We start from the raw sequence: 23,468 nt of genomic DNA on the forward strand, positions 1-23,468 counted from the left end.
ACCCTCGGATCTTGACTTGGAATATACGATGGTGTTAGTGTGTGTTTTTGATGGTGTAGGCTATGGTGTAGAGCATGGATAAAAATGGAAAGGTTTAGGGTTTAAGGGTATTTATACTCCCTTAAGCCCATAGACCTAAGGCCCATGTCATCTTCTATTCCATCTTCTAAAGTCCAAGCCCACATTCTAATAGTTTATTTAATTAAACCGACACACGACACTTAATCGAATAAACAAAATTCCATTTATTTATTGTAATCAAAAGTAGGATGTTACATTAATTGAGTATTCTTATTGATTGTAGGTGTGATCATATGATGGAAGAATTGCATATATAAGTGGGGTATGATTATTTATGTTAGTATCTAAGGTTGAACTCCAACTGTTCGATATACTGCCTGAATGAATGAACTTTAGTTTGTGGTATGTTAAACGGGTTGGGTTATCCTATTCTTAAAAGATGTAGAACTTTGATAATTTCAAGTTTTTTACCACTTAGTTAACTTGGTTTTTAACTTTTAGGTGTTTTTTAACCCTATTGAATATTATTATTTTGTTTTTGAAATTATTAGTATACACAGAGTTTTCCTCTGAACAAAAATGTCGAGAACATTATTGATCAATACTGGACGTGACGTGCTAAGGAGGTATATTTTTTAAATGTTTATAAAATTCATGATTCAATTATTATTTATTTAACTTTTTTGTTCTATTGTAGATTCCAGTAGAGGGAAAGGACCTTGATCCACAAGATCGTCTAATTCATGTTTGTCAGTTTGTAAAACACACCACTCAGAAACCATGTATACATTTATTGTAATTTATTATTTTTTCCCCAACCCTGTATAATATATGTCATATTTAAGCTACTTGGTTACATGTTAATTTGATTTTTAAAATTTCATAATCATATAATATGTAAAAAAATCATTTTTTAAAATTATGTTAATTTAAGTTTTGGTATCGGTACCGGGATTTCCCGAATTTTTTGCCTTCAGTTTCGGTGTCGAACCAAATATTTCAGTACCGGTATCGATAACAAAAAATTGCAATTTTCGGGACCGGTACCGGTACGGTACCGATCTCATCCCTACACTGAAATAATCTATAACGGGTCAAAAAGGTAATCCAAAAATATTGACCCATTTTAATTTTAAGGTAATCTTGAACAAATATACCCGAGTTTAAGGAAACTTCTTAATTTTAATGTTGATAAAATAAACTACGAGTTAAAAGTCGTACTTTTAAACATTTGACAAATTAACCGTATGTATATTTTAAAATGTAACAGGGAGGGATGCGTCTGTTTATGCTGCAGTGATGGTAACGTCTAATTTCTGAAGGTAATCTATGGGAGCAAATATTTCTGCAGCTGTAAAATTAAGTGGGTATGGCTGTTTAGAGATCTTTCAATGTATTAGTTATAATTTAATATTTTTGGCAAAAGTTTCCACATGACGTATATTAAAACATTTGGTTTTCGTAAATGAGTTATGAAGTTCTGATGTGATTTTAGTTAAAATTAAGTCAACATTATATTTGATGACGGGATAGCCCAAAGGAATAATAAAATGGCTGTAACACATTAACGCTAAAAGGGTTAAAAGTTTAAGAGCTTCGTTTCCCGCCCAAACTTGTGTAAATAAGCACCCATGTGCAACAGTACAAAGTCACATCACTATTCACATCCTTGTCCCCTCTGAGCAAAGGACAAGTTCAAACAAAGTACTATTACTTTATCTATGGACCAGCGGTCCAAAACTTCCCGCCCAACAATGGTCAACTCTCTATGCAAACTAGAGGTTAACTAGTTAGTTACATCTTAACTAAGAGGCTTATATCTTCTTCATATAAATAGATACTTAGCCTTAAACATAAACACAACAAGATCTGGGCAGAACATACTCTCCCTTATCTTCTCTTCTTACTTGAGAAATATGCTTCTAGCTTATTTCTTTCTTACTTCAATAACTTCATAGCTTCACCAAGAACATCATTCTAGAACCGATTCCAAACATCACGGTTCTTGATCTTCGGTGAGCTATAACAACAAACAACTAACTAGTGAACCTCCTTCTACGTTTTGCAAACGTAGAGGGACACCACGACCTGCGTTAGGCTAAACTGAACCCTTGAAGCCTTTTAGCCTAACCAGTTCATCAACTATCATTGGTCTTATCTTTGTTGTAGCAACAAGTTGGCGCCCACCGTGGGGCTACGCCGCTTACTTTATCATAAAAACCAGTAGTGTAGCTCCATCACCATGTCAGAAGGTGGATCTCCTGGAGAAGTCAATCAAGCGTCAAGAACACCGACGCTAAGTGCCGGTCAAGAAACTCCGGCAACAACCTCTATTTTTTCCACTCCGGGAGGAACTTCGACGGGGCCTTTGCTCCTCGATTTTTCACCTTTTCAAACTCCAACCCCTTCACGATCCGGAGTTCCTTCTCCTTATGCAGGAGTGACGAACACACCGGAGCGTGTCGACTTGCAACTAAGGCATCCCCTTAACCAACACGTGAGTCAGGAAAGAGAAAAGGGGATAAGGATAAGGCTAGATTATGAAGAATCAGAGCCCTCGTTATCGCTTGGACGACCACCTTCCCCTCCAACCAGCTCACGTTCGTCTACTTCTCTTTTTGAAGCTGGTCCAAGTGTAACCTGTCAACCCTTTAACCCATCTCCCTACACCTATGGGAGATCAAGCCCAACGGCTTTTCCTTTGTTCACTTCACAACCCCTTGGACACGAAACCACTCTCGACCAGATATAGCAGTCACCAGCTTCAAGTGCTCCTCCCACGGCCATCACATGGGAGCAGGCCATGTCGGTCTTGCCCTTGGCTCGAAGTGCAGCGATGAACACTTCCATGGGAGCAAACCAAACAATAGTAACACCTGAAAGCCTTCAAGGCTTTAACCTGATGCCTCAGATGATGGCTCAAATGATGGCACACGTTCCTTGGACCCAAATCATCAACCAAGCACTGGGTACTCAACAAGGAGCCACAAGCCTTAATCCTGCTGTGAGGCTAGATGAAGATCTTGCAAAGCCTTACAAGCCCAATAGCTTATCATGTTTCTCTCAACAAATCGTCGATTATGACTTTCAAACAAAAATCAAGATGCCACCGCATATAAGAACGTATGATAGGACTGAAGATCCCGAAGACCACCTCCAGGTCTTCACTGGGGCAGCTAGAATCGAAAAATGGTCTCATGCTGAATGTTGCTTGATGTTTATGCAAACGTTAGTCGGATCGGCAAGAATATGGTTCAATGACCTTCCTGCTCAAAGCGTTCGAAGCTTCGATGATATGAGCAAAGGCTTCTTGGCTCACTTCTCGCAACAAAGAAGGTACGTCAAGGACGCCACGGTCATTTTTCAAATAAAACAAAAAGATGATGAGAACCTTCGAGACTTCATCGAAAGGTACAAAAAAGAAGGGTTACAATATGTGGGGGCCGATGAAAAAATGAGGGTGGCAGGCTTCATGAACGCCATCACCTCCAAGCACCTCACAAGGGACTTTAACAAGTGCCTACTTAAAACCCATGAAGAAGCTCTTGAACGAGCTGAGGCCCATATTCGAGGCGAGGAGGCCGTCGATTTCAAGGAGCAACGAAAAAGAGCTCCTAGTTGACGAGGAAACAGTCCTAATTGAAAGAGGGGGAACTACAATCCTTACGATAAATACCCAAGGGGTTCGGATCAACGAAGGCCTGAAGGCCGGAACCCTCCAAGCAGGGAGAAGACTGTGAACTTCATAGCCTTAACCAAAACCCCCAAGAGATCCTTGCCATCGAAGAAGTGAAACATAACTTCCGACCTCATCGACCCTTGCTCAAAAGCAAGAAGAACGAAACTCCACTCAGTTCTGTGAATTTCACGATAAAAAAGGTCACCACACGAACGATTGCTTTCAACTCAAGAGAAGAATTGAGGAAGCCGTTAAGTCTGGAGAATTGGCTCATTCGGTGAAAGGGGTCAAAGACAAGATGGCTGAAAGAAAAAACAAAGAAGTGAATATGGTGAATATAGACCAGGGTGTTCCCCACAAACGACAACGCTTGGAAGCTTGGGAGCTTCAATGCATCTGCTTCCCACCGCCTCAAGGTAACTTACTCTCAAACCCTCTAACGGTGGAAGCAAACGTGGGAACACTCCAAACAAGCAGAGCCTACATCGACACAGGGGCGGCCACATAGATCATGTATGAAAGATTCTTCAACCGGCTGAGCAAGGAAGAGCGTTCAAGGCTTCAACCCTCAGAGTCATCTATAAAAGGTATCGCCGACGTACCCTTGAAGCCTTTTGGCCAGCTAACCCTTGATGTCTGTTTTAGTGAAGGCAGGATGAAGAAATCAAACCACTTACTTTTGTGGTTATCAACATACCCTCCAACTATGATGTGATCATAGGAAGGCCTGGACAATGTGCGTTCAACATGGCTGTCTCGGTTGGTCAAGATGCTGTGAAGTTTCCCACCGATATGGGGATTGCAACCCTTCAACCTACCCAAGGGGTTTACACGGTTGAAGGGGAAAGCTCAAAAAGCAAAAACGAAGAACAAGGCTTAATCATAAACCCTAAGTACCCTGAACAAAAGGTACGGGTAAACACAAGCATCTCCAAAGAAACACTTTCACACATCGAAAAGCTGTTGATGAACTACATCGATGTTTTTGCTTGGTGCCCAGAAGACATGACAGGCATCCCTCGAAGCATTGCAGAGCATGAGCTAAAAATACCTCCCGATGTTAAGCCTGTTGTCCAGAAGAAACGGAGCCTAGCTCCTGAAAGAAGCTTGGTAGCCTGCCAAGAGGTTGAAAAGCTTGTACAAGCCGTGATCCTACGTGAGGTCAAGTATCAATCTTGGGTGGCTAATCCGGTCATGGTCCGAAAGCCTGACAAGTCTTGGAGAATGTGCATCGACTTCAAAGACTTGAACAAAGCATGTCCAAAGGATTGTTATCCCCTACCCGAGATGGACCTCAAGGTTGGCTCTTTAACCGGCCATCCCTTCAAGTGTTTTCTCGACGCTTACAAGGGTTACCATTAGATTCTCATGAAGGTGGAAGATGAAGAAAAAACCGCTTTCCACACGGACAAGGGTATCTTCTGTTACCAAAAGATGCCCTTTGGCCTACGAAACGCCGGTGCAACCTACCAACGTTTGACCTACAAAGCATTTTCTAGCCAAATTAGCAGGAACTTAGAAGCTTATGTCGATGATCTAGTAATCAAGAGCAAAACCGAGCATCAAATGCTTGAAGACATACAAGAAACCTTCCAAAACTTGAGAAAGATCAATATGAAGCTTAACCCGGGAAAATGCTCATTCGGGTTCGAAGAAGGCAAGTTTTTGGGACACATTGTGGGAAAACAAAGCATGAAAGCTAATCCCAACAAAGTCAGGGCTGTTCTCGAAACCAAGTCCCCACAAAGCAAAAAAGAAGTGGAAAGCTTGAATGGAAGGCTTGCAGCCTTGAAGCGTTTTACCTCCAAGCTTGCTGAGAAGTCCCTACCCTTTTTCAAAACACTAAAGGGTTGCACCGACAAGAAAGATTTCAGGTGGACAGAAGAAGCAGAAGAAGCCTTCAACCAAATGAAGCAACACTTGGCTTCATTTCCAGCTATGCAGCCCCTGAAACGGGAGAATTGATCTCTGTCTATCTCTCAGTTGCTAAAGAAGCATTAAGCGCGGTTCTAACCATTGAACGAGACAAAGTTCAGGTACCCGCTTATTTCTTTAGTAAAACACTAAAACTGGCAGAGGTCAAATATCCTCCTCTGGAAAAACTTGCTCTGGCCTTAATTCAAACGGCCAGAAGGCTTCGAAGGTACTTTCAAGCACACCCTATACAAGTGGTCACTGACCAACACATCAAGAGTGTGCTTGAAAAACCAGAAAATTGAGGCCGATTGGCCAAATGGGCTGTGGAACTAGGTGAACAAAACATCACCTATGTCCCAAGAAAAGATATCAAAGCCCAAGTATTGGCGGACTTCATTGTAGAAATTCCAAAACAAGTCATTCCTGAAATACACACAACTGCCACTGAACCTTCTGACCCTGAAGCCTGGAAGCTTTTTACCGATGGAGCTTCCAACATCGAAGGGTCAGGAGCTGGGCTCGTTTTAATCAACCCTGAAGGGTTAGAATTTACATATGCTCTTCGACTTGAATTTCAGACCATCAACAACGAGGCTGAGTACGAAGCGTTGATCGCTGGTCTGAAGATTGCCAAAGAAATGAAGATCCAAAAGCTACAAGTATTCACAGACTCGTTGCTTGTTTCAAGTCAAGTCAATGACAGCTATGTAGCCAAAGAGCCCAACATGAAGAAGTACCGTGAAAAGGCAAAAGGGTTGATGACCACGTTTCAAAAATGCACCATCAAACAAGTCCCAATATCACAAAACAAGAGAGCCGATGCCCTGAGCAAACTAACATCTCTCACTTTTGCACACCTCACCAAGAAAGTATTGGTGGAAGTGCTTAAAACTCCTTCAATTCAAGAACTGGAGGTTCAAGACGTAATCGCTGAAGAAGGTCCCAATTGAATTTCAGACCATCAACAACGAGGCTGAGTACGAAGCGTTGATCGCTGGTCTGAAGATTGCCAAAGAAATGAAGATCCAAAAGCTACAAGTATTCACAGACTCGTTGCTTGTTTCAAGTCAAGTCAATGACAGCTATGTAGCCAAAGAGCCCAACATGAAGAAGTACCGTGAAAAGGCAAAAGGGTTGATGACCACGTTTCAAAAATGCACCATCAAACAAGTCCCAATATCACAAAACAAGAGAGCCGATGCCCTGAGCAAACTAACATCTCTCACTTTTGCACACCTCACCAAGAAAGTATTGGTGGAAGTGCTTAAAACTCCTTCAATTCAAGAACTGGAGGTTCAAGACGTAATCGCTGAAGAAGGTCCCAATTGGATGACTCCCATAGAAAGGTTCCTCAAGAATGGTGAGTTACCTTTGGACCAGACAGAGGCTGAAAGGGTTCGAATCAAATCCAGGCAGTATGTGTTACAAGGAGAAACGCTTTATAAAAAGGCTTACCTTGCACCACTACTGAGATGTGTAGGCCCCGAACAAAGCCAATATCTGATCAAAGAGGTTCATGAGGGTATATGTGGAGCTCATTTTGGGCCAAGAACGATGGTTGCAAAATTGATGAACCTCGGATACTTCTGGCCCACCATGCTCCGAGATGCAACGGAACAACTCAAGAAGTGTGAAGCTTGTCAAATTCATGAACCGGTTCCCAAAAGCCCCAAACATGATCTAGTCCCCATCTCCTCAGCTTGGCCATTTCACAAATGGGGAATGGATATCGTTGGTCCATTTCCACCGGCTAAAGGCGGGGTAAAGTTTTTGTTAGTAGCTGTTGACTACTTTACCAAGTGGCCTGAAGTCAAACCACTTGCAAAAATAACGGGCAAACAAGTCATCGACTTCATATGGGAAACCATCATTTGCCGTTATGGGCTGCCAGGAGTGTTGGTCACGGATAATGGGAAACAATTTGCTGAGAAGCCTTTTAGCACATGGTGCAAAGAATTCAGAATCACTCAAGTATTCAGCTCAGTCGCATACCCACAATCCAACGGCCAAGTTGAAAGAACAAACAGAACCATCGTTGAAGGAATCAAATCAAGGCTGGGAAGGCACAACAACAATTGGCTTGAAGAACTCCCAAACGTTCTATGGGCAATAAGAACAACCGAGAAGACAAGCCACAAGCGAACACCTTACAGCCTAGTGTTCGAATCGGAAGCTGTAATTCCAGCCGAAGTCGGAGTTGTAACTCAAAGAACACTCAACATGGACCTCGAATCAAACAACAATGAGACCATGTTGAATTTGCAACTCCTTGAAGAAATTCGTGATCAAGCCGCAATTCAAGAGGCCAAGTACAAACAAAAAATGGAAGCTTATTACAATGCAAGAGTAAAGCATGAACGCTTCAAGCCTGGAGACCTTGTACTCCGAAACAACGAGGCCAGCAAGAAAGAAAATCAAGGAAAACATGGCCCAAAGTGGGAAGGACCATACAAAATCCTCGAAGCCCACAAGGGTGGATCCTACAAGTTGCCCGACGCAGAAGGCAAAAAGCTTCCAAGGCACTGGAACGGCAAAACCCTTAAAAGGTTCCATGCCTAATCAAAATGTAAAAATGTATTTCAAGAGATGTACAATTCTCCTTTTTGTGAAACAACAACCTCTTGAATGAATGATAAACTTTTGTTATAACTTGTCTTTACTATCCTATAATCAGGTTGAGAACCTAGCAAGAAACTCCATGGCAAGGGCCGTGTAAGGGGATGAGCTCCTAGGCCACATCGCTCAAAAGGTTCAAGGGTTAAATGGACCTATATAAAGGGTGAGTACCTATATCAATTCGACTCCATGAGACTTAGAAAATTTTTCAAACAAAACTTGTCTCATAGACGGGTCTGAACAGCCTACACCAATTCGTTCCTTAAACTTCATAACAGTTTACGAAAAAAATACACTAAGTAGTGATATAAAGGATAGCCAACATGTGCCTTTTACCTAATGAAGCCTTGAAGCTAAAAGTGACTGCAGCACTAAAACTTCTTAAGGATAATTGGTTAAAATCACATCAAACCAACAAGACAAGCAATCAACATGCAAATACATAGAACATCATAAGTTCATAAACAAGGCCATCCTAAGGCCATAAAATAAGTAGCATCCATACATAACAAGCCAATTAAGGCTTAAACAAGGAAATCACACGGATTCCCAAGAAATTGTTCAAAGGCCATAAAGACCAAACATAACCACCAGGCGGAAACTTTAAGAGTTTCATACCAAACCTACATTGTTTAAAGATTACACAACATTGTTTAAACCAAGTGCTAAGAAAGCTACGAATAAAATGTCTAAGCGTGAGAAACAGGCTTCGAGGTACTAGCCTTACCACTCTTCGCCTTCTTAGTCTTCTTAACTGGAGAAACCACATCAGCAACAGCTGAAGCTTCAAGGCTTGCCGCGTGACACCCGTCACTTCCTGATAAGGTCTCTTCACTATCACCTGAACGTGAACGCTTCTTTGACAGGGATTCAATCACTTCCTTAGAAACCTTCTCATCAAGACCATCCGGTTTCAGACCCTGCAAAACCGACAGTGGTTTATAACATGAGGAAACCGCACCCACATAGGGGTAAGTAAGCCTTTCCATCACGTGAACTGAACCGGTAAAAAGCTTGTAGGCTTCAGGGTTGAACAAAGGAGACTGATCCATGGGCTGGCCGGACTCGTGATGATGGAAGCTTGCAATGAAACCCAAGTGCTTCCCATGCCCTAACAGCTTTGAATAAACGTCACCGAGCACCGAGTTAAACTCCTTAGAATGAAGCAAATAGGACACAACCTGCTGAAACCCATGTTCGATCAACCACTTGTTATCCTCAGACACTTGGGTAACTGAAGCTTTTAACCCTTCCTTCTCCATTTCGAAGGCCTTCTTTTGCATCTCAAAAGCTTCACGATCAGCACTCAACTTGGCCCTATCAGCCTCCATGGCCTTCTTCAACCCTGCCATCTCAATCTCATGGCCCCGAGACAACTCTTCAATCTTGTTCACATATACCTTCTCTTTCTCAGAAAAACCTTCAACACTTTTCTTCATGGCCGACATAGAAGCGTTCATCTCATCCCTCATACTCATAAACTCATCATACTCCTCCATACCCTTCCTAAAACGGGTAACACCTTCTGCCAAAAGGGCAGAAACGTTGGTATAGTTCAAAATCAACCGGTTTAACAAAGAATCACCTTCCATCTTGGAAATAGCATCACGAACAACCGGGGGAGCAAAATGAGCCAAAGCATCGGCACAAACCTCAGGATCCTTGAAAGAATCACCAACCCTCACACTCCATTCCGGCACATAAATAGCACCACCATCCAACCCTTGAACGACTGGCGTCGCAACCTTCTTGCCAGCCGATTTCTTCTTCTTCGAAATCACAAACTCCTTTTCCTTCTCAACCTCCATAGTCAAACCCTGGTCATCAGAGGCTTGAATGTCATCACTAACCTCGACTGGCTCATGAGAAGACGAGGTAGCAACAGATTTCAGCAAGCGTCGGGTAGAACGACGAGTAGAAGACTTCAGAACGGGGGCCTTAGTGAACCCTTTAACATTCGCAACCCCAGCATACACATCACCCTCAAAACGAGCCTCCTTCCCACGAACAACAGAGTCTTCCCCAACAACGGCTGCAACAACAGTGAAGGCAACATCAGAAGTATCGTCACTCTTTAGAAAGTCCAAAGCAGACATGATTGCAAAAATAAAAAGAGTTCATTAATAAAATTGTCAACATGATGAAGAAAAAGCATTAAAAGCAAATGCATACCCTTATTATCCCTCATAAGCACGGGATCCCGATTAGGCTTATCCCAAAGTTTGCTAATTCCTAATAAAACGAGGAAATGTTCGGGAAAAGGGCGAAGGCGTGAAGGACATGTTCTAATGGATTTCAAAAAAGCCTCATTCAATTCAAACTCGGCCGGTTCCGGTTCGTTCAAGACGGCTTCGGGTTGCCTCCAAACAGACTTAAACGGAAGAATGGAATCCGAAACAAAGAAAAATCGGTCTTTCCAAGTACCGAGGGTTGTGACAGCCGAAGAAACCAAACACACATCAACCTTGGTATGTTCGAACGTATACCAATCGCCATTTTTCGCTAAGCGAAAGAAACGGCGAAAGTTCGGAAGAGAAGGGTCATAACCTAGGGCCCTGCACAAAACTTCGAAGTGCAAAACCCTAGCGAGCCCCAATGGATGAATTTGGCTGAAATATATACGATAATACTCAAGAACATTAAGAACAAAAATCGAAAAAGGATGACGAAGGTTGGAAAATTCGTAGTGTCGAAAATACAAAGCAATGTGACCCGCCGGACACCGGTCAATCGACGAATCGACCGGCGGAGCGACTGGTTTATACTTTAACCCAATCCCTCATTCGATACAAAAAGATTCGACCTCTTCTTGGGTCAATTGGGAAAAACTAATCGAAAGATCATTTTTGGCAACCATAATTTTGAAACAAAGATGAAGGATCGAGACTAACCTGTGGGAAGATTGAAGGAAACTTGAAAGTGTTTATGGTAAAAACTTTTAAGAAAAAGATAGAAGAAAATGAATAGTTATCTGGTTAATAACTATTAATGAAAAGCAGACATTGGGAACCGCAAAATGGCAGTTACCATCAAATCAACTGTCACATCAACAATTCAAAAAATAACCAAAACTGAAAAAAGGTTCGAAGCCTTCAAGCCTCGAAACCTTTAAGCAATAAAAAAAAATGTGTGCAAAAGTCAGAAACCCTTGAGCTCACTTCTCAAACACCTCTGACTTAGGGGGCTGATGACCGGGGTAGCCCAAAGGAATAATAAAATGGCTGTAACACATTAATGCTAAAAGGGTTAAAAGTTTAAGAGCTTCGTTTCCCGCCCAAACTTGTGTAAATAAGCACCCATGTGCAACAGTACAAAGTCACATCACTATTCACATCCTTGTCCCCTCTGAGCAAAGGACAAGTTCAAACAAAGTACTATTACTTTATCTATGGACCAGCGGTCCAAAACTTCCCGCCCAACAATGGTCAACTCTCTATGCAAACTAGAGGTTAACTAGTTAGTTACATCTTAACTAAGAGGCTTATATCTTCTTCATATAAATAGATACTTAGCCTTAAACATAAACACAACAAGATCTGGGCAGAACATACTCTCCCTTATCTTCTCTTCTTACTTGAGAAATATGCTTCTAGCTTATTTCTTTCTTACTACAATAACTTCATAGCTTCACCAAGAACATCATTCTAGAACCGATTCCAAACATCACGGTTCTTGATCTTCGGTGAGCTATAACAACAAACAACTAACTAGTGAACCTCCTTCTACGTTTTGCAAACGTAGAGGGACACCACGACCTGCGTTAGGCTAAATTGAACCCTTGAAGCCTTTTAGCCTAACCAGTTCATCAACTATCATTGGTCTTATCTTTGTTGTAGCAACAATATTCTTAGTACTTTCATGGCAAGACATTTAGTAAACGTTATCAAAATTAGTGGTATGTGTGTATTTTCATATTTGAACTTTAACAACGGTTTTTCACATTTTCATTTTAATTAAGTACAACACCTCACGCTTCAGTGACAATTCAAACGAAGTTTTATTTATTGTCAACGGTGGTTAGGAGATTGAATTTCAAACCATCGGTTTCGGGTTCGAGGCTAGCCATTGAAAAGTTTTTAAAAGCTTTTTTTCTAATTGCAAAGTTAAATGAACAAATTAGGCGTACATGTTTTGCCTTTCTCGGATAGGGCTCATGTATTGTGTTTTCTTATCTTCTGTGCACAGACATTTGGCCCTTATCTTCTGCGAGAACCATTTTATTTACATAAATTGTGGTAAAAAGTTTAGGTTTATAACTCAACTGTCCAAACCAATAAAATTTAAGCTAATAATGCAGACTATTTGTTGTTTGTGTTGCTATTGTCTTTTGTTGTGCCATTACATAATTAATGTGTTTTCTTAATTGCCGGTTATGTTTACTTATCTGCCAAATTAGACTTATGTCATTGACACTTAGGTCTTTAGGATGTTTGGTTTGTCTAATTTCTTGGGTACATGAGTGCATCCGTATCATGTAGCATGTAGGTGTGTAGATATTCCCTTCACTGATTGCTATTCATGTTGGTTATGTTACACGTTCAACTATCTTTTTTCAAGTCAATTGGAAGACATTTTAGTATTATTATTTACGTTTAGAATCAAACTATATTGACTTTTTGGTAGGTCAATCGAATAATCCGTCAAATGCAAAATTAATCAAGATCTCATCTTTTACAAGAAGTCTATGAGATTGATCAACATCTTTCAATTCTCAAAGGCTTTTTTTAAAAAAAAAGATGGGACCTTGGTTAATTTTGCATTTCAGTTTGATATATGCTTTAGTGTTAAAAGACATTTATGTTCAGAAAACCATATATGGGAGGCTTTTATGCCCTCAAGTAATGCTAAAACCGTGAGCTATATACAATCATAATACCTTTTGAGAGAAAAATATGTTAACTTTTAATTTATGTAGTACGTATATATATGTTACCTGTAATTATATAACATGAATTGAAAATTTATGTGGTTCTTTATATTATATTTATTTGTTTTTATTTTATTACCGGCCCGTGTATCACGCGCGTTCTAACCTAGTATTTAATAAGCGGGTCCAACAACACAATATGTTTAACTTGTAGATATAATTAGTTTGATACGGCAAATGAAATATCACATTTAACACGACTATTAAAATAACTCACTTTTCATGGTTAACACAATAGGAAGATATTGTACTTTCTCTTTGAATCATCTCATATTGAAAGGAAAGTTAGGAGGAAAACTATTTACAGTTTTTTTTTTATTTTTTTTCTTAAAAATTCTCGGAAACACGAATATTTTTCACTTTCCTTCCAAATCATTTTTTATCACTCGTTAAGTGAAAATTTGAAACACATCGTAAGATGGGATCTGATATTTTGATAGACAGTTTGAAGGTTAAGTTTGAAAGAAGACAAACGATGTGTGTTTTAAAAGAATCAACACGCTTTCATTTTATTACAGTAAGGATGATCTTAGCATGCAACAAGTTTGTCAAATTCAATGATCCCTAGCTTAAGTGGTTGAGATGATGTACTTAAAAACTTCAATTTAAAAAAGAAAAGTTTTAAATTCAAGTCTCACATGTAACAAATATTAGAGGGTTTAGAAATTTTTCTCACCTATGGCATTCGGGAAATCAGCGGATGAGCCAGCGGCCCTTCAATTATCCAAATTAGCCATCAAAGAAACATAACAAGTTCGTGTTTTATAACATGCTTTAAAGTGATGATTATTATTATTACATTAATCAAAAACATCAATAAATGAATTATGATATTATAGTTCCTTTTGACAAAATGCAACACCCCCATAGAGTCATAATTATATCACACGAATAATTGAAGGAGGCACCCAAACGTACACTTGCCCTCCAATTTCACACACTTCCATATATATTCCACTATTCATCTCCAACTACCCAATTTTCTTTTATTTCATTTCTTCAAACAACAACTGATTCACAGTAGCCGGAAAACTGAACCTAACTTCAACCATCAACATCTAACCTGCAATGTGGAAGTCACGGCGGAAACCTAGCCGTGAAACTGATAACAATAACAATAACAATAATAATATTATTGACGGTCGGTTACTCCTTAGATCATCATCAAAGCTCAACTTCATTCACTCCTCATTAAAAGATGTTGAGAATTTATTCCAAGACGATAATAATAATAATAATAATAATAATAATAATAATAATAATATTAATACCTTCAACCAAACCCTAGATCTACCGTCTCCATTCTCTCCGGCTAGAAGACTATCAATCTTCCACCGTGTCCACCTCGCTACCAAACTCGCGCGTGCCTTCACCTCCAAGCAAACCCTAGCTCCGGCCAAATCTCTACCGGAATCGAATAATGTTACGGCGGCGGAGAAATTAACGAAACCTGACCGTCTGATTCCGATTCCGGGAGCCGAATCACGAGTTATTGTATACACAACGAGTCTCCGTGTCGTCCGGTCAACGTTCGAGGCTTGCCGGACCGTACGATCGATTCTGAACGGTTTTCGTATCTCAATCGACGAACGAGATCTGTCGATGGACTCACGATTCATCAACGAATTGAATACCTTCACGGAGTGCGGCGGCGACTCGCCGGAAAAGATGAAACTGACGTTACCTAGGGTTTTCATTGGCGGCAGGTACGTCGGAGGAGCGGAGGAGGTGACGCAACTGCACGAAACCGGCGACTTGAAGAAGATTGTGGAAGGCTTGCCGGCGGTTAACTCCGGCGAGTGTGGCGGTTGTGGTGACGTCAGATTTGTTATGTGTGACGAGTGCAACGGAAGCCATAAGTGTTACACGGAGAAAGGTGGGTTTAGGAGTTGTACGTTGTGCAATGAGAACGGTTTAGTTAGGTGTCCCTCTTGTTTGGGCCGTTAGATGATGAATTGATTGATTGATTATTATTATTATTATTATTATTATTATTATTATTATCTTTTAATTAGGATAGAATATAGACATAATCTAATATTTAGTGACATGGTTTGTTTTCATAATGACCATTAGAGATTTTTATTTAACTTTTTTTAGGGTTTTATGTTTATTAATGTTTTGTGGTGATACTAGGGCTGTGCAACGGTTCAGAACCGCGAGAACCGAACCGGAATCGAAAATGAGTGAAAAATAGAATCGGAACCGGAACCTATTATAGTAAGCCGGTTCGGTTCCAGAACCGCTAAAGCCGGTTCTCGCTAATCGGTTCTGCTAGAACCGGTCCGATCATTTATTTATCAAATGAGTTATGCAAACTTTGCAAATTGCAAAACAAGTTTATATAATTGTATGTCTTCTTTCACGGTAAAACTAATTTAGATTACAATATGAACATCCATTATATTTTTTATTAAAACCTAAGTGTTCAAGTTAAATAAATCATTAGCAACGATCGATTAATGAAAGATCATATCATTTTGATTCAATCATTAGCAACGATCGATTAAATTACCTTGATAGTTTAAATCAAAATTGATAATGGTTGCTAGTTTTTGAACGTAAAGAAAGAAGATCTGAATTAAAAAAATGATTGAATAGATGTCGGTTAATAAGTTACTCTATAAAAATGGGGATTGGTAAATTTATTTAAAACGTTTTGAATATTCCAGTTCTTCGGTTCCAAGTTTAGAACCGCCGGTTTTACCCGGAAGCGAACCGGGAACCATTTAATGCAAATTATGAGAACCGAGAACCGAATCGGTACACACATTAGCGGTTCTAAGACACCGGTTCGGTTCCGGTTCTGACGGTTCCGAACCGTTTTTTTCTCACCCCTAGGTGATACTATATTTTTGTTAAGCATGCTTTATATGATACGTATAAGTTAAGTGAGTGTTAGGAGGTAAGATTAGCCTTTTTCTTTAACTATATGATAAATGATGTCGAATGTTCTTATGGTTGGTTGTTAACACTTTTGTCCTTTGAAGTTTGTTGTCTAGTAAATAACTTGTTTGTTTGTCATCGTCTTGTTTGTTGTTGTCGATCACCATTTGGCGCTTACAACTTGCATTAATGGTGATCTGGTGCTTACAACTTGCATTGATCCGATTCGACTTAGCAATATCACAAATTTGACTTGGGTAGAAAATTTGAGCTTCATAGTTTAACAAAACATCTTCGTTTATTATTTTTATTTTTATATTAAACGAGACATTAGAAGATCATGGAATGTTGTCAAGTGACTCAGTTTGCATGGCTCGACTCTTCTTTGATTGAAGAAAAGCCCTTACTTTAGTCCCATAATTTTAATTCTTAAAATTTTTGTTAGGGTTTTGGTTTATTCGTTACTATGCATAACGATATATTCTTTAAAAACCATAGATTAGCTGATTTACCGCAGTGATGAAGTGTTTTTGGTTGTTTTCTTGTTAGAACCTAGTACCCATTCATGCCGAGTTGCCGACTAGCCTACCTTTTAAACTTTATTGTGATTCTGGAGGTGAGTAGAGTTTTACATTTATAGTTGATTCTAATTCCAGTTAATAAGTTCCTTGAAGCATAGGGATTTTCCAAATACTATTAAACATACCTATGATATTAATCCGCATTACCCATACATATTAATTATTTTTTGAACCATTTTAGAGTGCATTAATTTTTACCCATGCTTGGTTTCTTAGACTAACTTTTTATAGAAATCAATACATTTAATTTTGGTTTTCAGCCTCGACCTCAAAGTCAAAATTCACCACCTTTGTGTCAACATTGTATTTCACTTTAATTGTTGTACAATGAGAGAGTCGGACAAAGTGAAATATATATCTTTCTTTTTGTTTCTCTAGTTTATTTAAATAGACATAACATTTTTTTGGGAAAGGCAGTATATATAATATAATATTCACAACACGAAGTAGCAACTAACTAGTCCGCACACAAACAAAAAGAAAATGAACTACTTCATATTTCAGTATTTATCTATTGACAAATATAAATTTATTTTAGTTAAATATAAAACCCAAGTCTCCTGATCTATGTACAGATTATGAAGGAGCCAGGGTGTAATCCAAGTTTGACTGGTCAAATTTTGGTTTAGTGAGCTTAAGTGCACGTGACACATGTACATCATCCATGTGCATGTTGGCATATTATTTCTTCTTATCCTGTCGGTATGTCGTTGACATCTAGCTAAAAAATTCTAACCTCTTTGGCGCGCTTTTTATCTTTGTAACCTTGATTTTGATTTCAATCTACTTCTACTAAAACCGATTAAGTATATTACAAAAGTTGAAACTTTGAAGGTTTTAATCTTAACCAATCCTCTTCATCATTCTATCTAGAATTAATAACTAATATATGAAAGTCATCCAAGTAATAAAGGCATGTCTTGGAAGAATTTTGTTTAAAATGGTGTGTATTAACAAAATAAAAAGGATAATAGTAAAGTCAAAAAAATAAAATGGCTTCTAGTTAATCTGTCATTGTCAATGGCGGATTAGGAGGAAACATAAAATATTGAACCCTAATCCGCCATTGGCAATAGCGGATTAGAAGAACAACATTTTTAAGCTTTTTAAACATGCCAAAACTCGCCGGAATGTTGCCGGAAAAGTTGTTTCCGGTTAAATCCAAGTATTTTAACCTCGGCAGGTCGGATAACCTGGCAAAATCTGGCCGAGGTGAGCAAAATAGGCGAGCAAAAGCTGTTTCCGGAATCTCGTCGGTGAGCAAAATCTGGTCGAGGTTCAAATGCCCGAGGCTCCGACACGTGGACAGTTCGCCGGAGAGTGTTCCGTTGATGGAATTGTTATACAATGAGATAAACTTCAGTCTGGAGGAAACTCACCGACGATGTTGGCATTTGAAAAAACACCATTAGTTTACGCCGGTGGAGACGGATTAACTCCCAATGATTGATCTGCCATTAGCAATGGCGGATACACCATTTTCCTTTTTTTTTTTGACTTTCCCCTTTTTCCTTTTTTTTCGTGAATACACACCGATTTGAAAAAAAATTCTGTCTTGGTATATTTGGGCTGAACCAAACAACATCAGCCCATCCAACTCTTGTTATCCACCTGACCCACATAGAGTTTCTGTTATCCAAAATGTTGCAAACATGTGTTAGCATTAAAGCCTTATTCCGAACTTGTTTTAGGCAAACAAACCTCTTTCCATCTAACTTTAGCACTACCAATTTTAAGACACCTTGATTCCAAAGAAACCCCTTAAGAATTCGTTCAATACCAACTGCACCCTACCAGCATATATAAGAAAGAAACTTGTTTTTTCCAGTCATTAACCCTAGCCTTTACCTTATCCACAAGAGTCTTGCAATCTGTTACATAAGGCCTTTTTGGCACCAAAGGCAGACCAAGGTATTTCATAGGCAAACTACCAAGCCTAAATGCAAAATCTGAAGATTATCAGCCTTCAATTGCTCATTCACACTACCAAAAATAACTTCACTTTTACTCATATATGGAACCAACCCAGAAACACTGCTGAACTACTTCAAGGCCAACTCAATAATCTTAATAGAGTCACAATAATCCCCACAAAAGACATATTTGATTAGGCTTGTAAACAAACATGACATTAAATGACCTGTTCGTGAACCGTTTAGGTGGGATGCTCGTTGATCTAATAATTTAAGAATGAACATGAGCAAAATGTTTTGTTCATTTAGTTCAACGAACGAACATGAACGCACGTCTCTTTTGCAAATTTATGTTAAGGAATGTCCGTTTATGTTTATTTGTTTATTTTCTTTATGCTCATTAGTTTACGTTTAAGTTCGTTCATTTACGTTTGTTTATATTCTCATTTAAAATATTTAGGCCCATTACAACACAATATAGTTCTAATAACTTTTTAAGCCCAACACATTGTTAGTCACATTTACTTTGATCTAGTTAGTCTTAGTTGAGTTATGTTTTTTCACCTATCTTTAGTTACATTCTTGGGTGAGTTCTTCATTTATATTGTTAACAAACGAACACAAAAGGTTTTTATTCTTAATAAACGAACATGAATAAGAAAACCATGTTTGCTTAATTGTTCGTGTTTGATCGTTTGTTCAATTAAACTTAAATGAACGAATACAAGCATGTTCGTGTTTGTTCGGTGCATTTTCAATATATTTTAATATAATATGAAACTCGGGATGTTACATTTGTTTGGATTCATCTCACATTTGGTGTTGGAGGTAGTTAGAGTAGTTTGGGTGTCGGTATTTTTGCAAGTGTTGGAATTATGGTTGATATTGGTTTTGTTGTTCGTGCTGGAGTTGTTGTGGGTGTTAGATTTGTTGTCGATTGTATGGGTCGAATATAGAGTTCGACAAATTGATGAATCACGGAGGTTCGTTTGGTGGAGCTTCCATTGCTTACATTAAGTTTGGGAATTGAGACGACATTTGATTTGCGTACGGCCCGAACCCCAATGAAACGACATTTGTAGATTTGATTCGGGAATAAGAGAACTATCAGCTCTCAGTTTCTTCGAACCTCTAACATTACGTGAAGGATCTATATTTATTCTAGAAGATTTAGGTGCATAGAGAGAAAAAAAAGGAAGAGTTTATGTGGAAAAAAAAAGTTAATCGGGTTAAGTTAAGAATAAAGTGCCATTTTTGTCCATAACAGGACCCGCAGAAGTGGAAAGATAACACACATAATACGTCACTAGTTTCTCATCGGGAACTGTCTCGAATGTTGTTGCAAAGATTTTTTCATAACCGCCTTCTGCAAGAGCTTTAGTTCCTTGAGCAATTATTCCAACAGCAGCATCAGTGATACTCAGGTCCAGTTTTCACTGAGTCAAATTAAAAGTTCAATTTATTAAATTATTTATAGTTGATATTTCCATAACAGAAGTGGCAATTTCGACCCGTTACTTAGGAATGTGTTGATTTGGGATGTGTTTGATTAAAAAAAATTAGACCTTAAGAAACGGTCCAATGTCACAGGGTCATGTAATTTTAACGCACAAAAACATTTTCATATATCATATATAACATTTATAGGCACAACTTTTTTCATCAAAGCTATACAAGTATTTATTTTGTTTAACTTATTCCAATTTCAGTTAAAAACATCTCAGATACATAAAAATACCCTTAAAACTTTTAAAAACAAAGATGCAATCAGGGAGGTGTCAACGTCTTATATGTCAAGATTATTCTATCTTTAAAAAATTTAAGGGTAATTTTTGTCGTTTGACACGTCTTTGGCATTGATGAAACCATATGCATACTTGGGCGACCTATAAAGTAGTTTCATTCAGGGGTGTTTATGAGGTGGTTTGGTACAGTTAAGGGTGTTGCAGTTGTTTGTGATCTCAGCAAAATTGAAACCAAATATTAAAAATTTTGAAACACCAAAGATGTGTATTAGATAAAAACCTTAAGATACACAAAAATAAATCAGGGCCATGTTATCTCAAATGAATATGGTTAGTTAAATATGTGGTATGAGACTCGAATAATTTCTTACAGATTTCGTAAAATAGTTGTGTTAATAGCTAGTAGCAAGTAATAACTATACACTACTTTTGAGTCAAGTTTAATCTTCAAGTTAATCGTTTAACTAGGTTTCTTACAAGTAAGACACCGTTAAACTTCAGCCTGTGCAGCCTAAATTTCATACGGAAACAATATAAATATTTCTCGAGCGCACGATTTCGAGCAGCAGAAATTCAATTTATACGGACACTGCTTAATACTGATTTAAGCCCTTGTGTGGCTCGTTGCTTAGATCCAATGCTTGAGGATGTTGATATGATTCCGAAAGTTATAACAAACATTAGAAAGATAATTTTTCTTGTTGGTTACATTTATAGCCATCGTAGTGTTTTGGACTTAGTGAGAGAATTCACCAAGGACAAGAAATCAAGAAGTAGAGTTACACATGACGGTTTACAACAACATATATCTAAAAGTTTGCATAAGCAAAAGGCCTTTTTGAGAAACACGTTCGCTAGTGGTAAATAAATGAATGAGCCGTTGCAGTAGGTTGCCACTTTAACCTGGACTTCTACTGCAACAACCCAAATATTGAGAATGACTAAAGGTTTTTCATCTGCCCATTTAGGCATTTGCTGTTCAGCCATTTTTCGCTAGCAAGCATGTTGCTCAAAGCAGCATTTTGCTTATGCAAACCTTGTAAAGTAAAAGATGTTGTTGCAAACCTTGTAACTCAACTTCTTGTCAAGCCCTTGTTATTTGTGAACTTACTCATAAAATTCCAAACACCACAATGGGTGTAAATGTAACCAATTCAATGGTTGTTTCGACTCTAGAAATCTTACTAACATCCTAAAGTATTAGATGTAAGCAATGAGAAGCACAAGAGGTCCAAAACATGTCTTTCCTCCTTTCCATCAACTTTTTGCCTAGAAGAATGAGGTCTAACAAGGATTACTAATACTTATTAGTGGCTTTATAAAGAACAAACTCAAAAGAAAAAAGTAGCCTGCTAACTTAAAGTTGCTTCCATGATGATGCAATAATCTAAACAAAGAAGAAGCATCAACCTACTCCATGAACACAGTCCCCTTAACAACATTAGCTTCCATAATTCAGTCCATAAACTCATCAAGTAGATCAATCATCTTCTTTTGTGGCTTCATTAAAGAAGAAGCATCAATCTACTCCATGAACACAGTCCCCTTAATACCACTGACCAAAAAGTAATTAATCGATGTTTTATACCACATATCTGTCCAATCATCCGACATAGTTAAACACCCAAAATTTTGACCATTCCACCTTTTGCCCTCCAATCCATTCTCTACATTGTCTACCTCACTCTTAAGAAGTGGAACTCCAAAATCATGACAAGTAAAAGGCTTGAGAATTGGCTCATAAGTAAGAAGTGGAACTTGCAATTCTTTACTTATCACCTTTACTTAAGAAAGAGGTCATGAGTAAGAAGTGGAACTTGCAATTCTTTTTTCTCAAAACTTTCTCTAGAGCATTAAATTATATGTAAAAAAGCTCATCACCTAATTGTTATAATGGTATTCAAGATCTACCACAGCCTACTACAGAGAATGATACACATTGTCTTGAAGGGGTGTTTGATGGGTATCCTAGATGCACCATCGTGTAATTAGTATAATGTACACCATATACCTATACACAAATACGCTTAAACTGATCAATAAACATCTAATCAATAACAATTAGGCCTGTAAACGAACACGACCAAGGGCATTATGTGTTCGTTCATTTAACTTCAACCGAACACAAACACTTAATCAAACAAATATTTGTTCGTTTAAAAAAAGAACATGTTTGTGTTGGTTTGTGTCTGTTCGTGTTAGTTCATTTAAAATCAAAACGAACGGTTCATGAAAATTAACGAACATGATTGAACATAGATAAACAAAAATATTTGAACATGTATGAACATATGCCAACGAAAATAAATGAGTGAACATGAACGAACGAAACATGTGTTCATGTTTGTTCGTTTAATTAAATGAACACAAACTTTTTGTTCATGTACGTTTGTTTATTAAATGAACGAACATAAACGAACTTCTCTCGTAACGATTTACTAACATTTCTAATAATAACTCCACTATCAAAGAAACCTTTCATATTCAAATCACTTATTACCAACACCTATCAAAACAAATCAATAGCAAAACCAATTAAACTCCAAACTCACTTTTGGTAGAAGATATAGGCACGGGAGCAGGGGTGACGTAAGGATTAGGTTGGTTAGGCATAGTAGTTGCCGCCGCCTCCGCACCAGCAGACATAAGCGGCGGAGCATCCGATGCTGTTGCGGTAGTCTGTTGGTCGGCAGCCGGCGGTGGTGGTTGAGAAGCAACGGGAACAAAAGTCCAGCTGGATCGAGTTTCGGGTACGGAGCATCGTCGGTGGAGTGAGAATGAGAATCCTGTGGTTTTGGTGATTGATTGGGATTCATTGGTGGTTAATTAGAAGGAGAATTCAGATGGAATTGGTTTAAATGAAATTTGTAGGAATTTATTCGATTGAATGTGTGTGTGTATGTATGTATAGCCGCCGTCACCTTATTTTTAAATTACTGGTTTTTATCCGCCCGTCACTATTTTGAGGTGAGTTTTTACTCGTAACTTAAAAACTCTGAAATATCAATTTAAAATTTGGAAAAAAACTTAACGTAGATAGGTTTTTCAACGGAGGTCCAACGAAAACAAATTGTGTGAAAGTTGACACCAGTGACAACTATTTTGTAAGTTTGAATTATTATACAAGCCAACTGTATTAAGTTTTGATTATTAATATTCAATTTGCTTAAAAAACTTTATAAT

General features: G+C 38.5%; 1 long non-coding RNA gene and 1 pseudogene across 1 annotated transcript; both read left to right on the forward strand.

The window, feature by feature from the left end:
* The first annotated feature begins 428 nt into the window (after positions 1 to 428).
* LOC143546089 (uncharacterized) lies at positions 429 to 1,451 on the forward strand. Its single transcript, XR_013137551.1, has 3 exons — positions 429 to 647; positions 719 to 803; positions 1,292 to 1,451. It is a non-coding gene; the product is annotated as an uncharacterized LOC143546089 (long non-coding RNA).
* A 13,311-nt stretch (positions 1,452 to 14,762) lies between these two features.
* Positions 14,763 to 15,107, forward strand: LOC143546097 (uncharacterized protein At5g39865 pseudogene; annotated as a pseudogene).
* The last annotated feature ends 8,361 nt before the right edge of the window (positions 15,108 to 23,468 follow it).

Source organism: Bidens hawaiensis, unplaced genomic scaffold, assembly GCF_021521415.1.
Source record: "Bidens hawaiensis isolate Kalapana, Puna unplaced genomic scaffold, B.hawaiensis_p1.1 tig00014205_1, whole genome shotgun sequence".
In the NCBI taxonomy this organism is placed as follows: domain Eukaryota; kingdom Viridiplantae; phylum Streptophyta; class Magnoliopsida; order Asterales; family Asteraceae; genus Bidens; species Bidens hawaiensis.